At 44.1% G+C, this 19,606-nt stretch overlaps 1 protein-coding gene across 1 annotated transcript in view; it reads left to right on the top strand.

The window, feature by feature from the left end:
* The first annotated feature begins 6,578 nt into the window (after positions 1-6,578).
* CRYBG1 (crystallin beta-gamma domain containing 1) overlaps positions 6,579-19,606 on the top strand; it is a 94,816-nt gene continuing 81,788 nt past the window's right edge. Inside the window, exon 1 of the mRNA XM_072332535.1 lies at positions 6,579-6,706. The gene's annotated coding sequence lies outside the window, so the exon portion shown is untranslated. The remainder of the gene's footprint in view (positions 6,707-19,606) is intronic.

Here is a 19,606-nt window from a genome sequence, read left to right on the forward strand (position 1 = left end):
TTCAGACTGAGCCCAGGCTTGGCTCCATCTCTATGTAAATTCCTTATGCAAACTGACAAGACCAGAGATAGAATCTTTGAGCACAATGTGAGCTGAAAAATGAAGAGAGAAAAAATAAGTCTCTTAAAGGGGAGCAGAAGAACTTGGATACTCAGAGGAAGACTGAGGTGAGATGTACGTGTTGTCTTGGCTTTATACTTAACACCACACTTCAATGAAATGTTGTTATGTTAACAGAAAATTGCACTGGATTGTCATTAACAAAATGAATGAAGGACTTAAAAAGGAACGGAAGAAAAATATTGAAAAAAATCCTTCCTGTGGGATATTTTTTTCTGTGAATTAATTGGAGAAGGAATGAGAACTATTGCCATATCTGTATTATCAATCATTAATGTCCTACACTGGGAATTCCTGAGTATTTTGTAACTGAAATCAATTTGACTATCTGCTTGGCTGCATCTAGTTGGCATTAAAAATCAAGCACTGTTAGTATCACGATGGGGTTATTATGTGGAAAAAGTGACTAATGCATAAACAGTGGACTTCTGCATTAAAAAAAAAACAACCCTGCAAGAAAATACACACAAAAACCCCAACAAAAACATGGGGATTGAATAATTGAATAATGACTGTGCTAAATTCTTATAACAAATTCTACATGCTTTTATCTGTTGTGGACTGCACTATTTAAGGAAAAAAAACTCTTTAGAATATCAGTGAGTTTGGCAGAACTATCCTTGAACACTCGGACCACAGATAATGTCCAAGCTTTGAGAGGAATGAATGACACGGGTGAAATCCCGAACCTGTCCAAGGGTCATGTCTGGAGCTGAATGCCAAAGACACCTTAAAAGGAGACTGAAATGGACCAACACACAAACCTGGAGGATTATCTTGAGTCATGCAAAGCGCACAAGTGAAAAGAAATTCAGAGCATGAGGTTGTGTAAATTCACCCCACTTCAAAACTTCTCTCAGAACCTGAGGTGTCTATCTGCTGCAGCTCCAGAACCTGTGTGCCCCCAAAGCGATGGCCAACAGACAGACCTGGGTAAATCATGGAAGCTGGAATGGTAAAAACATCGACTACCTGAATATTCTCCTTTTAGCTTGACAGATGTGTTGCCCTACCTACCAGGCACATAAGGCAATTCCAGAAACACTTCTTAGTTCTCAAACTTATTTCTTGGTTGAATCTGAAACTGCTGGGTGTTGCTTCCAGATTGGCTAGTTCTAGTCACATTTGATTTCTACTTATCTTTTTCCAAAGCCCTTTCCTGTAACATAGATTTGCTGACCTTCATGGATTTTGTCCTGCTCTTTGTTTTAAGAGTCTTGGCTTATCTAACTTCCTACCTACTCCTGTGGCTGCAGGTCTGTCTGGGATGTCCCTGAGCTAATTCTGTTAGCCTAGCCTAGCCTTGGCTTTCCCCGGTCATATCATTTAGTTGCATTTTCCAGCTCTGGTTCCAGGCAGTCTTTAAACAACAGGAGTGATCACTCACATCTCATCTACCATGTCTTATAATTTACTAAGATTACATAACTGTGCCTTTTCTTTCAAGCTATGGAGTGGGACTCACTCTTTCTCTTTTCAAATGTAGCCAGGGAACCTGTAGTCACATTGAGCTGGAAAGAAGACATGAGTGCTAATATGACTGTGAGGAAGAACTGGGGCATGAATGTGAGAATTCCTACCTTGTAGGTAGGATATTCCTGAATTAAGGCTACTACTTCTGCCACTATTTCTCTATTGTACCTCAAAAAGGTACTGAACTCTTGGAAAACAAAACAAAACAAAACAAAACAGCAACAACAAAAAAAGAACATGAAATTTTTTGAGAGTCTGGTATTACTGTGTGTTTTAAATATGTCAACCACAGGGAGTTCCTACAGAGATTTAGGCCAAGTAAACCTAATTCTTAGCTCTTTGTCCGACTTAGGCAAGAAGCAGCCAATAAATTCAGTCTTGTCAAGACTGAGGCAGTTCTGGGCATGGGAAAAGGTGAGTCCCTAAGCACCTGAGGCAATTTCAAGGCAAACAGGGAAGCACTTCTGGAATTTAGGTGCCCTTAGGGCTAGGTGTCAAATGAATGTGGGATTTCAGGACCATAGTTTGGATCTTGCATGTTTTATGTGGGATAGTCGGGATTCTGATCCCTGTGTGCTTTATTGCTCTTTTACCGGTATCTCTAAAGTACGGGAATTCAAGCTCACTCTTTGTATATTCTGACAGTGAGTCACCTGAACCTCTAAATGTTACCTTTTGGGTACTGCTCCTGAAGGAATTTTGCAACGTCTGTTTTACTGGAAGGTAAGTTAACTTTTGACAAGGTTGATGATAGTGCATTCCTATGAGTATCTACATATACAGTGTGAGAAATATATACTTTCAAAAAACATGTTATTTTCCTATAATTCGATTATGAGATTTAATTTTTTTTTAACACATACTGTGTCGTATATTGGAACAGTTTTATATTAGAACAATGTTTCTGCTTCAAAATAGTCAAAAGAGAGAAACAATGATTTGAGTAAATAATGCTATAATAATTAGTGTTTTATTTTGATTCATGACAGCTTTACAGGTTTTGAGTCTGTATTGGCCTGATTGATGTTCCAAAATTATCATCCTTCTGTTTGTTTTTTGTCTATCTTGCACACAGTGTGCTGTCAAGCTAGGTGGATATTGAATATGATGCAGACTAATCCAGATATCCAATCATCTTCTTTTTCACCATGTTGGAATGAAACCAAACAGGAGAAGGCTTTGTTGCATAATATCTTTCTATGATAGGAATTACTACGAACTGTTGCAAAACTGAGTTGCTTCAGATAAAAGCAAGACTGACTTGTTCTGTCACATATGTCAGGCCTGCTGACATAAACATGATCATCATTTGAAGTTTCCTAAATGACTGCCTAATTCTAATGAATTTCTGTCTTGACTAATGGTCTTTAGAGTGCCTTTCCTAAAAAACAAAAAGATCTAAATCTTCTAAATGAGCATACAAACAAGGCCTAGAATTACATAAATCTGGTAGGACTGATTTCACATGTTGTTCTGATAATGTCACATGTAACACTCAGATGTAATTTTAACCAAACTCTGAACAAGGATCTACAAAATATCCTTCACCCACTTTTGTGTACTAGTATGTTATAGTTCATGTTAGCACTGAAGCATAAATGATGGATACCTTAGAACTGATGTTGTGTTTGTCCCTCCAGAGAGATGGTTAACCCTGCATATTTTTTAGCACGTGAACAACATACTCGGTGATGCTAATGTTGAGACACTCTTTTTCTCTGCTCTATGATTTAACCTGTATGTTCTAAGCCCATACACATCTTTTTGTTGTGGAATGAAGAAGCACAAGTTTCCTGATGTCTGCTCAACCATCTGGTGTGCTGAGAACTGAGGGTCAATTGCTGCCCATCACCATAAGGTGGACACTGCCAAGTCCGCAGGTGAGCATAGAGCCATTGGAGGGTGGCTGGTTCATCATAACATAACCATCTGCAGGCTGGTGGCCTTACTGGGTGTAGTGGCAGAATGGAGAAACTGGGGCTGCAGATACTCCAGACTTCTATCTCCCTATTGCTGCTAGCTGAAATGGCCCCACCAGCACCAGCGTATTTGCCTTCACTCAGAAAGAAGAGCTCCTGCTTGTTCCTGGGTCTCTCCCAAGGACAGCACATTACCTACCATCAGGTTTCCCTCCTTGGAGATACTTAATGCACGGCTGGACATTGTCCAGAACAACCTGCTCTAGCTGACCTTGCTTGAGTGGGGGGCTGGAGGAGACAGCATCCAGAGGTCCCTTCCCACCTCAGCCATTCTATGATTCTACTTACAGACATTGCTTCACTAAATCTGACAGTGTTACTTGATGGTTTTCCTGAGGGTACAACCGCCCACCTTTCTGGTTCTGCCCAGTTTTGTCACGACACATTACATAGTACTCAACAACTAATTTAAGTTGGAGAAAAATACCTTTCTTCATAGACTAGTCCCTTTAGTTAACCAATAGTCAAGTAAATTATACACAAGTCAGAGGAATAACTGAACTTACCCCCAAAACAAGTGCATATATTGCTTTGGATGAAACAGTAGTGTAAGAAAGGCTGCTCATTTAAACTCCGTATTTCGTCTTCCTCTGCTCATGTCTTTGTCTTCCCACTGTAAAAAAAATCAGCATTAAATTATGTCCATCTTGATGTCATGTGTTTGTCATCTATCAGCCAGTTGTGGCCATCTCTTAACAGTGAACGTAAAAGTTTTCCAGCGCACAGACTTTTAGCATTTTCATTAGCTCATGTTACCATTTTTGATAGACTATAATCTCAATGTCTTTGCAGCAGTGAGCAAAGTCAGAACAGACAAGATACTGCCAAACTGTTAATGCTGCTGTGTTGTGTTGTGCACAAACATGTGCTGGTTTGTAAGAATTTAGGACAGACGGTATCCTCCACTGTGAAACAGCGACTATTAGAGAGCATCAAAATGAGAGCTATGAAGACATACCGGGAGCCGCTGAGGTCCCTAGATTTGCTCAGCCCAGAGCAGAGCAGCCGAGGGGAGCCCTCATGGCAGCTGCAGCTCCTCACAGGGAGCGGAGGGGCAGCGCTGAGCTCTGCTCCGTGTGACAGCGACAGGGCCAGACAGAACGGCATGGAGCTGTCAGGGGAGGGTCGAGGTGGAGGTTAGGGAAAGGGTGTTTGCCAGAGGGCGGTGGACATGATCCCGAGTGCGGGAGTTCAAGGAGTGCTGGGACAGCACTCACAGACGCGCGGCTTGATTTTGGTTGGTACTCCGTGGAGCCAGGAGTTGGACTCGCTGATCCTTGAGGGTCCCTTTCACCTTGCGATTTCTGTGTTTCTGTGAAAACCACTTACCCTCCCCCACGTCTCCCCGCCCCCACCAAAGGGCTCGATTTTTACTTCTCGGCATAACGAAGAGCCGGCAGGGTGGCAGAAGCCAAGTTCTCCCCAGGGAGATGGATAAGCAGCTCAGTAATTAAGGCGGCGGGCAGTGGTGCACAAAGCAGCGCTGCGGGGCCACGAGAACCCTCGGTCCCGCGGAGCCCCCTCTCGGCTGGGTCCGCTGGCGGTGGGTCCGGGCCCCGCTGCGGCTCCGCTGGGTGGCGGGCCCCCACGGCGCTGCCTTTCCCCGCCAGTGGCGCAAGAGCCCGGCTCGGCCCCGAGGGCCGTCGGAGCGCAACAACAAGATAATGGTCCCTAATGCGCACCCTGGGCACGGATCGCGCGCCAGCCTCTCCCTTCCTGTGCCACCGGCGGGGAACCTGCCGCGGCGCGGCTCCCTCGGCGGGGAGGGACCGGGACGGCCGGCGGTGGGCAGGGACGGCGGGAGGCGATCGCCTTAATAACGCATACACCGCGGCGGGCGGCAACCACCGGCGCGCCCCGTCCATGCCCGCGGAGAGACCGCCAACAGCGCAGCGCTGCCCTCGGTGCCGCCCCGGCTCCGGCCGCCGGCGGGCGGGCACCTCAGCGCAGCCCCTCTCTTCCCGCCGCCGCGGCGCGGAGCTCGGCATGGCGCGGCGCGGCCGCTTCCAGCGCCTCTTCGGCCGCAGCGAGTCTGAAGACTCGGAGCCCGAAGGGGCGGCCGCCTCCCCCCGCCGCCGGCCCCTCGCCGCCGCGCCCAAGCGGCGCTCCGCGTTCCCTCAGTGGCGCCCGAAGAAAAAGGAGCCGCAGCCGCCCGCCCGCGGCACGCCGCCCGCCGCGCCCCTCGGCCTCCAGGAGCCGCCGCCGCTGAGGTAAGAGCGGGCGGGAGGGCACGGCCGGGTGGTAGCCCGGCACTGCCGAGAGGCTGAGTCCCCCGACGGGAAGGTGGGACCCAGCGGGGCGCGGTGAGCTCACGGCGCCGAGTTCGAGCTGCTGCTCCGAGCCGGGCAACGCGATGTGCGAACTGTGCGTTAATCGGCCGCGTTGTTGGGTGTTTGGTTCGGGATGAGAAAACAGCTCTGTGGGTGGCTCTGTGTGGTTTTTTAAACGTGTGTGTAGTAGTTCCACTGAAAACACCGGTGTTTGCCTAAAAGCGGACGTGGCGCAGGTGGGCAGAAATGATTGAAGTATGCTCTAATGATGCGTGTGTTTGGTACTCTGATGAAATACCGAAAACTTCAAATACCGAAGTATTTCGTGAATGAAACACAGAGGTAGTTTATGTTCGCGTTTGTGTAGGGAAAGTACTGCAAAGTCTGATTTACAGAGCTGCTAATCCAGGAAATGTGGGTCTGATCATGCCACTGGGTAGCCAAGTGCAGGGCGCTGCTACGGGTGACCTCAACCAGGAACAGGTCCCTCTTCCACCTCCCCCAAGCCTGATAAAGTGAATCCCGGTGCTCTGTCACCAGCAGAAGATCACAGCTTAGCTGGAGGGGAGCAGAGCGGGCTCTGCGCTCAGACCACGGGACTGTGCCCAGCTGGGCTTTGAGACCTTCAAAGAGAGCAGCCTCCCTAGGCAAGCTGCATTGCTGATTTCATCAAGGGAAGTTTCTCCTGGTACGAGGCTGGAACGTCGCTTCGCTCTCTTTTTGGCCTCTCCTCTGGCTGTGTCCCACTGAGGAACCTGCTGGCCCTTCTTGGAGACCCTCACTTGGGTGTCAGCGGGTACTGCTGGACCAAGGTTGCCTCTCCCTGAGCTGCAGCAGCCCCACTTCACAGCCTCTCCTCCCAGGGTAAGTGCTGCAGGCTCCCAGCACCTTGAGGCACTCCAGTTTGTCTGCTTTGCTTCGTGTTGAGGGGGCCCGGAACTGGTGTTGAGATGCGATCAGGTGAATGGTGAGGAAAAGGGAAGAGGTCTTTCATCAAGCTGCCAGTTCCTCAGTCTCCCATATAGATAGCTGACTAGCTCTGCAGTGCCAAGCCAGAGCAGCAGCGCATTACAGGAGTTCTGATTCAGTCATTACAGCTGGCAAAAATGGGAGGATGTTTTTGCTGCGTAATGTTGTTATCAAGTTCCATGCTTAAAATGTGAGTGGAATCTCCTAACTGCAAGGCTTCTGGAATAATAGGTTTATAACTCTCATTATCAAATAGTGTTCTTTGCCTTCTGATCAGGGAACCAGTCCTACTATTGACAACAGGTTGGGCTTGTGCTTGAGCACATGGACGTACTTGTTTACGTTAACATCATTACCTGCACTTGGTCATCTTCAGAGCGTACGGGCTGCTCTGTCTGTGTCACTTTCTGCCATCTTCATTTCTTTTTACGAATGGAAGGAGCAAATCCTTTAATGCACAGCCCAAAATACTCAATGCGGTTATTTTTTTTTTACACATTGAAAGCATTGGTAGCATTTCTGAAACGAGACACTGCTTGAAGTATTTTGTTTTTGTTACATGAATGGTAGACTGTAACGTATGATAGGACAAATGCTCTGCGGACCAAATAGAAGGTTTATAACAGTGATGATTCAGAGAATTTGAGGCGCCTGGTAGATATGAGGGAGATACAGTCTGGCGCATAACTGGCATGAAAGCTGCCTGTTTGAAGACACTTATTCACATGGGGCTTCAACTTGATATCAGATGAGCTGCATTACTATTCTTACGTTATTATTTTTAGGTAGCCAATACATATTGTTGCTGTTAGGTTACTTATCTTGAAGAGCAGTAGCCAGCATGTTAGAGGATATCTTAACATTCATAAAAAAGCAAGTGAGCAGCTCAGCTCCTTTAAACTTGTGGTGATACAGTTTGTGTTACACTACTTATGTTCTTGAGTGTCTCTGGATGAACTCCCCTGGTCTCTTTTTCCAGTAAAAACTCCCATAGTCTCATTGCCAGAGGTAATAGTTACAATCTGGAGCCTCTGAACAGCAGAAACGTGACTGGAAGAGAATGGGAAAGAATGACAGTTGCCCCCATACCTTAGAAAACTGCACCATTTAAAGAAACCAAGCTTCACTCGGTCCCTTGAAAGTCATGAAGCTTGTGACTTCCAAACATTGGACAGCCTGCAGAACTGACGTGTTTTGGACTCTGAAGGATCTCCACCCAAGGGCAGCTTGAAAAATGAAGGCGATGACTTTGGTTTGAACCTTGAAGGAGGAAGCTGAGTACCGGAGGACAAAGAAGATTGTCTGTCTTTGGGGTGTGATTGTTTAGTGTGGTGCTACGCTGTGAAGCCTTTGGTATTTGTTGATCAAGACCAGACTCGTTATTTCAGTCCAGCTCTAAACTGGCTAATGCATAAATCACAATAGTTAGGTTCTTGCCCAAAACATGTCAGCATCAAAACATTTTTGCAGCTTATTACTTCCTAAGTTTCAAGAAGCACAAGTAATTCTCTGCACTGGTATTGAGACTGCTCGGATTGCTACCATCAGCAATAGCTTATCTTACTTTTACTGTGCTCCTCTCTCCTGATTAAATTCAACTCAGCTCATCCTCATCAACAGACTAAATATGAAGGCAAAGAAAACTCTGTGACTGTTATTCTACACTGATTTGGCAGGGATACAAACATGAATTAGGATCAGTAGGAAGCAAAGAAAAAAAAGCAAAGAGAAACTTAGTATTAGGCTACATCCAAGGTTAGTCAGAATGAAGAATAATTAGATGTTATCTCAGAGAGGAACACACACGTTCAAGAGATGGGTGAGGAAATGTGTTGCAAGCAGAGAAAGTGGTACTGGGACCATTTCCTTTCGGCTGCTCTTCTTTGATTTCTGTGTTAGAAGAACTGAGGTAATCATGCTCTACAGCCCGTGTGCAACATTGTTTTGTGGAAATACTAAGAATCAACATTTCATCCTATTAAAAACAGAGCTCGTAATGCCGCAGAATATTAGTAGCTTGATTGATTAACAAGAACAAAGTGCAGGAAACTGTCACGCAGTCGTCTGCACCGAATGGTAAAATAGGAACTGTTTATTCAGTGTACTTTGGTTATGCGTGCGAACTTATACTTGTGTAGTTGAAAGAAAGATTGAATTGTTCACCTGTGCTGTTTGCAAGATTGAATGTGTGTGTCTAGAAGGGTTGTTGGTTGCATTTAATTTGTGGAAGATGGAAATGAGAAAGGGTAATTAGTTTAGCAGTATAATTCTTGGTCGTCCATAGCGCCTTAGGAATACAGATTTATTAGTTTTGCTTTATACAGGAAAGAAGTTCCGTTAAACTATCAAGATAAAGAAGTGCAGAGAAGTTTTGCTCAAATGTTATCTACAGTATGACCTGACGAAGATATCGTTCCTTGTTAAACAAACATGCATCTAGATGGGTGCTAAGACAAGAGGTGTGTCAGGCTGAAACACTCACTTATTTTGTTGGCCTTCACAAGGAATGCAAAAGACTGTCCTGTGAAAACCTACCTAATGACAGCTGTGCCAAGAAGGCAGCAGTCTGCCTTTCCTGTGTGAGTTAGCATGGGCTGCTGGTTCTCTACTGCTGAGTGGCGGTGAGAACACACGTGTGAAGAAGAGTGCTCTCCTTTTCGTTTTCCCACAATAAAAATCCAATGGCAGTCTGAAAAATCAATAGCAGTAAGGCTGGCAGTGCCTGCTCCCTGGGCATTGAGCTTAGGTGGCAGTGAAAGGTGGTATCCTGGCAGAGGATGGCACCTCAGTACTGGCTTCTGTGTCACTAGAGTTGTTCACTTCCTTTTTCTTTTTTATTTTCATTTGTTCTCCCTTAATTATAGGAAAAGGGATCTTAAAAAATGAAATGCATCCATGCCATTCACTAATCAAAGAATTTTCCTTAGTTTGTGTGTGTTTGCTGCATATTTATTTTTGCGGGGATGATGAACCCCACTGTATTCAGGTGAACCTGACCCACAGTAGTGCTGAGTACCACTAAGGCAATATGAGGTCTGTCCTGAAGGGGTAAACATCTACTAAAATGAGGAATGCTCTGAAAAAACAGATTCTAGCCTTTTCAAATCAGGTGCCAGACACGACACTTTTGGTTTTAGTGTGTCAGATCCACGCTTTGTAATGGTGACAAATAAAAAGACGCTTTGAGAAACTGTTGAGAGATGAAACATCATTTTGAAAAACACCTAGGTAAAAAAAACCAATACAATAGATTGAGTGCAAATGCATCCAGCTGGCATTTAATAATACATGGAGTGCTAAAGCGATTATTAAATATTGAATGAACAGCTATTCGGTGAACATCATTTGTCTAAATGTGGAAAACCAGTTTTCATGGTCTGCTGTTAATGTTGCTGTACCGTTTGCTCCTTTCCTCTTTGTCATGTTCCCTTGTTCCTACAACTGTCTGTTCCATCTCTCCCTTCCTCTTGGGATTTGTACCAAACAATTCAGTCTTCTTTCTCTAGTGGCTTCCTGCCTACATGGAGTATGCAGAAGAATTCTTTACTGTGCCTGAAATGGCCTCAGGACATAGGCAGGACAACATCTGTAGGTAGAAGTAGTATCTGTAGATAAAATGCTGTAACCAGAAAAATTAGATGAGCTTATTTTGGCACAGAGGACATGAAGAAAGCGATTATTTTGTTCCCTTGACATCCTCTCTTTGCTGAGGTTATGGAAATAGCATATTAGACAAACCAGTGAGATGCTGGAGGTCTTTTCACGTGCTGGTAAACAATGCCTTTGTACAAAAAGCACTGGATCGGTTTATTTAGGATGAGAGAAAACCTGTCCGAAAGGCCTGTAATTGTCTTAGGATGTCATTTTGCATCATTTTTGGTAATACTAAATACCATAGGAGAGCGAAATTATTATGTTATTGAAACGGTGAATATAATTAGAGTTACTTCATGTACAAATACAAGATGGCATCCTTATCCTCTAATTTCAGCTATCTAAATCTGAACTAGTTGCTCTCTTTATAATCAAGGAGGACAAATAGGTACGTCTGGTGTGCAATTCATCTCACCCTAGGGCAAGCGTCTAAAGCAGGCTAACTGAATTGCAATTTAGAAGGGCCAGTTTTAACTCACTGCTTTAAAATGCACCTGAAGGTCACCTGAAGCTCCAGCATCTGAAATTGGACAGTAGAGTGCACTCTGTGTTACCTGGTAAGGAGGAATCCACAAACTGACACCTTCATGCGGGATGTTACAGTGCAAAGTCCTGAGCTTCAAAATCTATGTCCTCATCTTTTGCATGCAACTTTAAGGCACCTTCTTTGCTTGTAAACAATCTCCTGCTGAAGATGCTTTTTGTTTTTTCCCACATAATTCCTGTGTTTTCAGTTGGTTGTAGCTAACAGTTTTCAGGTTTCTTTAAGGAACTGTGGTTGATCCCTGCTTGCACTGTATTTCCTAGGCAAAGCTTGGCAAGTTGTGGGATAGTCGTGAGAACAAACCCTTCATAGATGGCGGTGGGGAGAGAACAGGGGAAGCAAGAGAGAGGAGAGAGGATACTCCTTGGCCTAGGATCTGATTGATGGAGTTATAGCCAGAAAGGCAATGTTATGTCTGCTGGAAATGGAACCTTCTAGTGGGAAGGATGAGAAACTATTAAGATTAGGCGGCTCTTCCCTTAGCAGCTTGCATTTTAAAATAAAAACATGAGGAGCTGTTCTATGCTCAGATCTTCCCATGCGAGGGAAAATCCCTCCTCTTTAGCTTTCAAAACAAACATTAAAAAAATTAATGGCTTGCCTACATATAATGTTATCAGATAACAGTGTATCTTTGTACATACTATTCCTATATTAGTCACTTCTTACACCTTGCAGACTTTCTGTAGTACAGTTTTCCTTCTCACGCCTGTTTGTTCGCGCAGCCACATACTGTGAGCTAACTCAGTCTGTCATCAAATATTTCATCACCCAGTGCTCCTCAAAACAAGGAGGGAAAGACAGGCAAAGGCTGATCGATATAAGGGGTTATTCTTTTTCTATGCTGTCTTCTTAAAACCAACCAAAACCCATTGTATTTAATTTATTTAAAGAAAATCAGTTAACGTCTCATCCAAATCCCTCATTCCCAAGTGCAGAATTGCAGTCATTTTTCATTAGCCTCACTTTGGAACTGTACTTGGAAATTCTGAAATGAAAATGAAATATGTTAGTTTGATAGAGGAGAACCTTTGGGTAAGTGAATCCTTTGGTCATCTAGGATGTGTGTTTAAAGGACTGTCTGAATTGTAAACATTTGCAGAACAGATGTGCTTGCTGAATTTCCCAATCCCGTGTTTCAAGTAGAGCCCAGCACCAGAAGCACAACTGGTATTTTGATAAAATATGCTGTTTTTCCTTGATAGCTATTCCTTATGTTAATTACAGTGCTCCTACTGCCAGCGAAACTCCATAAGTACCTTGAGAACTGTAGGCAGACCGAGGGGCCATAATGCATCCTAGAGCTGACTTCTTAGAGTTGCTGTTTCATTGTGGGAAGCCACTGTTAGATTTTCTGATACTGCTGTTGAGAGAATGCTGTGCATGAGGAATGCAGTGTCCACAAGGATCTGTGCCCCAGCTTACAGATCAGTATCAGCCTGTAATTAACCAAGCAGAAGTTTAAGCTGCATGGCCTAGTGGAAACCATCATTCTCCTTTTGTCTGTTGTGCTGTGGCCAGGAGCAGGTGCCACAACACAGGTGCTCAGGCCCATGCAAAGTCTCAGGTGGCTTCTAATTAACATTGTGAGGTAGAGAGAACCTCTTAGCGGAAGCATTTGTGTTACTTGTGAGAGAGGCTGCTTTTTAGGAAGTGAGGCGTTGTATGGTTTCTCCTGGCAGGAAACTAGCAGAACGCTCTCCACATTTTATGATAAATACAAAATAGGTTGATTTAAGTTAGAAGAAACCTCTGCAGCTCATCTTGCCCAGCTCTTAGAAGAGCAGAGTCACCTTTGAAGTTAGCTTGTGCTGTGAAGTTGAATGGAATTGCTGAGGGTATCATCTCACCAGGGGTCGGACATCTGCAGGGACTGAAACCCCACAACTTACTCATGAAGGCTGTGAAATTTTTTCCTCAATTCTAATCAAAATTTCTGTTCCTTGTGCCCATCTCCTCTTTGTCTGTCCCTGTCCACCTCCAAGGTGAGGTTGGCTCCCATTTGGTAGCCAGTCTCTGCTCTTCTAGTTGCTCGAGCCACACGCCCCAGTACCTGAACAGCTTTTTGGTCCTGTACTTGCTGCATTTTGTCAACGCATTTCTAGTGCTGCAGGTATGTAGGTAGCCTGCACTGTCACAAGGACATGCTGCTGATCATGTCTGATGGCAGAGTGATTTGTAAACAATGGGCTTGCAGATACTGGCCGCTGACAAGTACAAGAGAATGCCGAGTCACTGTAAACCTGTGGGTTTTGTGGGTGTGAGTGTGCCTGGTTTCTTAGCCTTTGACACCCAGAAGAGCTTACTGATCTGCTTCTTTGTTTTGGTTTCTGTCCTTTCAATTCCTTGAAACCATCAGCTGGGATTCCATAGTTGGTGTTCCATAGAGTGAAGGAAGCGCTCTGTGACAAGCAGTGCTGACATTTCTCCTACCATTATCTGAGAACCTTGTGCTGCTCACAAAACATTTACGTAGTAACCTGTAATTCTTATGACAATACATAGAATTTTGGAACAATATAAGCATATCTGGCATAAACTCAACGTGTATGACTACTAACAGAGAGAAATCCTTACCAGTGTGGTGCAGTCTTTTTTCTCTAAGGAGTGTATTTGAATGATTCGTTCATTATTATTGATTGCAGATAAAGTAGAAATAGTTCATACCACACAGTGTAGGGGAGCGCCTACAGATACCTGCTAACACACACCTGTTGTCCTCTGCTGAACATCCTCTGGCTTCCCCTAGCTATCTGCAAAAGCTGATGCAAACAGGAGAGAAAATAGAAATGGAAATGAAACCTATCCACCAATGCTGCACTTCTTTCTGTTTGAAGAATACTCCTGCGCTTGACGAAGAGAATTTGTTGTTTGTTTTTTCTCTGAACATGTTTGACCATGGCATTCTTCAGTGGAACTGCAGAAAAAACTTCCCTTCTGCTGCGTTCAGTGTGGGATGGTGTTCTTTCCTGTACCTTGTAAGTTGCAGGTGTGTGTGCGGTCTTCATAGGTAGAAGTGTCCTAGGAGTACACAGCTGTGGGTCTGTGCTCGTGCTATACTTCCTGCCAAGAGGCAGCTTATTGACTAATTATTTGGCTGCTTGCTTGTTTTTCCCAGCCCTGAGACCCCAATGACAAGTATGCGGACACAGCACTGTGCTAAGTGACATGTCTTACAGACCAGACCTGCTTTTCAACTGGCTGTATTGAACCTGGATGCACAGAAGACACATCTGTCCGACCCCACCTCACAGACATATTCTGAGTTAACCTCATGTGATTCTTGTGATTTGAGTCTGGATTCCTTAAGTTATTCAGTGGGAGGAAACCTTGCCTGTCTTCTGTTTAGACAGTAAGAATTTTTTTCTCACAACTTTTGTCTGTGTTGTTGGTTTAGTGACTGGTCTCTCCCAGGCTTGTGCTGTGTGTTTATCAAATGCCTGGAATAATGGAGTCTCATTTTGACCCTCTTCTGTATGCAAATAGTGAGTAACAGCAGGAAAGACCAAAAAAACAGTTGGCACCTTTCAAAAGCTCTGAAGGAATACATATCATCTGAAATTTCAGAATGGAATGCGTTGGGCTTTATAGTCCTTGTGTAATTTAAAGGGTGTGTTTGAGGTGAAGAGATAATAAAGAGGCGGAGAGGCAGCCCATGAAAGTTCCACAGGGTGTATGGATGATAGTCGTGCAGATGGTAAGTCTGTAGGTGTGAGGTTGCCTGCCTGGTTTCCAATGAATAGCTCGATACCCATTTCTGTCACAGGCACTGGAAACAGAATGGCCTGAAGTTCAGGGAAGCTCTCACCACCTGCATTTGGGATCAAACTTGCTGGTGTTTTTGGGAAGATGCTTGTCCTTAGTAGGTGCTAACACACAGCATGGTACCATTTGGACATGCTTTAGTGGGAGCTATTGGTAATAGGTGAACGGTTGGACTGGATGATCTTTTAGGTCTTTTCCAACCTTGGTGATTCTATGATTCTATGGAGGTTGCTTGCCTGTTCTGTTGGCAGTACTGTTAGTCACTGTGGAGTCTGCCTGGCTGTCGGCACTGTCTCACACCCTATATCTGTGTCTTGGAGCAACTGCTAATTGAACTAACCAGTTCTTTAATATGATTTAGATGATATCTTCTTTATTTGGGACAAATAGAAATCTTCGTAAAACTCTTTGAGTGAGTTATGTACACACACACACATACAATGTGATAGCAAGACATCCAGCTTGGAAGCATGAACAGCTAGTGACCTGGATTGTAAAAGTTTATTAGTTTGTGAGATGGTGCAGTAATTCAGCCCAGAGTATTTTTAGAAGCCCTCTGCATCCTAAAGGTATCTTGCTGAAACTGGACGTCTGTCTTTTCTCTCCACTTTGTCACTCTGTTCCCGGAAGCCGTGTGAGAGCCTGCCTGGAGCTGGCACTGAGGAATGTCCCGCTGGCTGCTGAACCTGTGGGGCAGCGTAGAGGGAGCAGGAATAGCTCCACGTGGGTACCCACACGCCGATGGCGCGTTGCTTGGAGTGACTGCTGGGGAGGAACTGAACAGGAAGTGTCCGTCAAAACCTGGCAGCTTTCAGCACTCAAATTCCTTCTCTCAGTGAGCTCAAGCAAGTTCAAATATTTAACATACCAGTACTGTCATCACACTGACACCAGAGTTTTGTGATGGGCATTTATGCTTGAGTTTTCTGGAGACTTCCTTTTCGAAATATGAAATACTCAGTTCATGAGGGGTTCTTTTTACTCTTGGAGAGGACCCTCAGTTACCTCGCTGCCAGTTCCCTGTATATCTTTGACTAATTCACTATCCTCTACAGGGCTGTGTTGATGATTGATTTTTTTTTAAAGAAAAATGAACCTTTGTATACCTGTTTGGACATGTCTCATCTTTTCTCAGATCAGATTTGCCTGCCAGCTTTTGGCAGATTTCCATGGTGCAATTATGTTAAACAATGTTTCCCCCCCCATGTTGTTGTCTACAGAAGCAGCGCTCTCCTTGCACCCGTCTTCAGGCAAGTCCTTTATGCTCTTAAAGATTCCACATCTCGATAATCCATGGGTTTGTGGTTCATGAGAATCATCAAGGTCCAGAAATTCTCTGCTCCCATTGCTCCTTATTACAGTCTGTGGAATTCCTTTTCTTCCAGCGATGGACTGAATGTGCTTTTCCAGTTGAGCCTGAACCCCCCCCCAGTCTTTCCCCTGGGATCTCTGCCAAAGCAACAGTGTGTTAACATGTATTTGTTCCTTCCCACACTTAGAAGCATCAGCTCTGGCTTTGTTCCATAAAAATTGCAGAGCTGTTTGTGTCTGCCATCTTTATTCTTTTTCAGTTGTACCTGTCTGTAACTAAGACAGACACGTCTCTCTTTCATCAGGGATGCTGTGTGATTTTTACCGACATACATTCTGGACAGACTCTTTCCCAGGCTGTCTACTGGATGATCTGTTTCTCTTAGAATTTTGGAAGATATTTTTGTCTACTTCCAGGGGGCTCACCAATTTGCGCTCTATATTACAGCATAGATGTTTAGTGTAGACTTACTGAATATAAATCAGTAATTTAGACATTAATTTTTTATACAGCATTATTCTGATACAACTACTCGTTTTGTATTTTGTCTATAGTGTAATACTTGCTTTCATTCTGATGCATGCATTTTGCTTTAATGACTGCATTTTCTTATTGGCAGGATGTCCATTACACTTGGAGATGGTTATAAATAAATTTAGCTTCTGATTGCAAATGAAATGTCCTTGTCATCTAATGAAGCAGGTGTCACCAGCCACGTGTTGGCAATAGCAGGCCGTGGTGCCTGCTTTTTGACTTTGAAAAACAGCCAGGGTGTGATTCTCCAAGGGCAGGTGGTGTTCTTTGCTGGTTTTATGGGGCAGAGGAATATTGTGTCTAGTGTCTGAGTCAGTCCTACCTTTCAAAAGAATTTTGAACCCGAGTGGCTTATAGGAAGAACACATTTTCCTATAAATAAGATACATAATAAAATATTAAAAAGCCTGCACATCTTCAGTGTAGTGGTTACTCCATCCCTGGGTACTTTCAAGGCCACCCTGGACCAGGCTCTGGGCACCCTGATCTAGCTGTGCACTTCCCTGTTCATTGCAGTGGAGCTGGAGTAGATGAAAGGTCCCTTCCAACTCTGAGGATTCCATGGCTCTGTGAATCATGTTTTCCATATTTCCTAGGCAGTACAATATTCAGCTGTATATTGAGCTCTCTGTGGGTATACTCAACTCTCTCATTAACCTGTGGCATTGTTGGCAGCTTTAATGTATTCCTTTGCTTTAAAAATCCGTTCACTTTATATGATGGTCTGGATGCCAATTAAAGAAAACAAAAATCCCACACTGAATGATTTCTTAACACAAAATTATTTTATAATATAAAGAGTGTGAGGGAAAAGAGCTATGAAATGAAGGATATTGGCCTACATGGATTTTAATATTGAGTGGATATTGTAATGTAGGCAGGCTTGTTTAATTTAGCAGTTATTCTGTCTTCCCTGGGTTGCCCTTTGTTGCCTTTCCTCTCCTCTAAATTTTAGTCCATGAATATGGAAACTTTTGTTTTCTGAGCTTTAGGGTCTAGTTGTTAAAGGAGATGTCAGAAATAGATCTAAAAGAGAGAAATCAGGGCCATGAATGGTTCCTTGGGAAGAAGGCTTGGCAGAACTTATTTCTCTGCACAAGTATTCTAAATTGACTGGTTTGCCTTTGAGCAATAGCCATTTGTTTTCAGGGTTGGATTGAGTGTGCTTTTCCAATTGAAGCTGAAGCCCCCCATTACCCTTGTGCTTAAACACAGGGACATTTTAGTGTGATGGTATCTGCAGATGTCTATAGATTTGCTGCTACCATTCATGCTTGGTATGAGAGGAATAAAGGTTTCCATGTGTTTCAGTTACGTTTTAGCCTTGGTGCAAGCTTCTTGTTGTCAGAGAGCTTTTAACTTCAGTTTTCATATCAACCTGGGTCCATTGGACTGGGTTCCTTGCAACGGATTTAACATAGCTGAAGAAGGACACACAAACAATGTAGGTAGTGATCAGGGCATCTAACATAGTGAGCACCTCCCAGAACTATAACTGAATATTTTCCAGTGGTGCTCATGCAGCTTCTGGTGCTGGTGACCTGCTTCCAAAGTGCCTGGTGAGGAAGAGGTGCTATAGTGCTGCCAGTGACCTCTGCTTGTCTGAATCACCAACAAATGACAATAAGGAAACAGTTCAGACAGTGACCCTGACTGTGGCATCTTGTTATGTGATCTTGTTACCAGTACCAGTGCTGTCACAACCTGGAATGCTTGGTGTATTTGACCAAGAACCCAAGTTACTTCAGGGCATCTGAGCAGTGGGGAGCACTGACTAATAATCCAAAAATTTGTAACTGCTTTGCTGAGAACATTCAGTTTCCATGATGTCCCTGCTGCCTTTAGCACTGAGGCTATCACTGTGGCGGAAGGGTGTTCCCCATTTCTATGACTCCTCACCATTTGTGAGAATCTGGAAGGATATGATAGATAGCAATTCATTTTCTCATCCTGCTTCCCTAAGCTTTTATAATTAGCCATGATACCTTGTCTCTGACGTAGTTCAGGTAGACCTCATAAATCAAACCAGATCATTCCTGTTAGTAATGGAGAACAGGCTCAGAAGAGCCTCCTGGATGCGAATCTACCTTCTGAGTTCCTTCAGGAAGGTTGGAGGGCTCAAGCACCTCTCCTGTGAAAGAGAGCTGAGAGAGCTGCAGTTTTTCAGCCTGGAGAAGGAGAGTCCTCACTTCAGCCTTTCAGTACTTTGAGGTGTCCTATGGGAAAGATGGGGAGAGACTCTTTATCAAGCAGTAGAGTAACAGGACAAAGGGTAATGGTTTAAACTAAAAAAGAGTAGGCTTAGATTAGGTATAAGGAAGAAATTCTTCACTCACAGGGTGGCAAGGCACTAGAATATGTTGCCCAGAGAAGATGTGGATGATCCATGCTTGAAGTGTTGGATGGGACCCTGGGCATCCTTATCTGGTAGAAGATGTCCCTTGTCTGTGGCAGGGAGTTGGAGCCAGATGATCTTCTAATCCAAACCATTCTATGATTTTATGGAGATTAGAGTTTCATTTCTTGACATGTGCTGTAGTCTGCTTTGTGACTTTTGGTTTTCAAATCTAGCTGTAAATATTCTCTATCTTTACCAAAGTGAGTGGTTCCTTGAAGGAAAAGATGATTTCTGGTATAGTGTAGGGATACAGGGCATTTGTGGTGTTTAGGATGGGCCAATGAAGGTCCCTTCGGGCCTGTATCTCCCAGGAATAGTTCCCAGGACAAAGAAGGTGTAATTCAATGATAGACAGGTGATAGAGATCTTATTCCCACTTCATCCTCTCAAGATGAAGTGGTTCTCTGGATGAGTGCCCTGCAAATGAGAAGATTTCAGAGGGCTGATGTTTAAGACAGTTGCAACACATCACCACATCAAACAGCCAGCCAGTGTTGGTTGAAAGTTCAGCAAACAGCCTTGGGAACAAATGACCTCTGAATAATAGATGTGTCAAATTCACCAAGGCTTCCAGAGCCCCAGAAGTAA

Source organism: Excalfactoria chinensis, chromosome 3 (assembly GCF_039878825.1).
Source record: "Excalfactoria chinensis isolate bCotChi1 chromosome 3, bCotChi1.hap2, whole genome shotgun sequence".
Lineage (NCBI taxonomy): Eukaryota > Metazoa > Chordata > Aves > Galliformes > Phasianidae > Excalfactoria > Excalfactoria chinensis.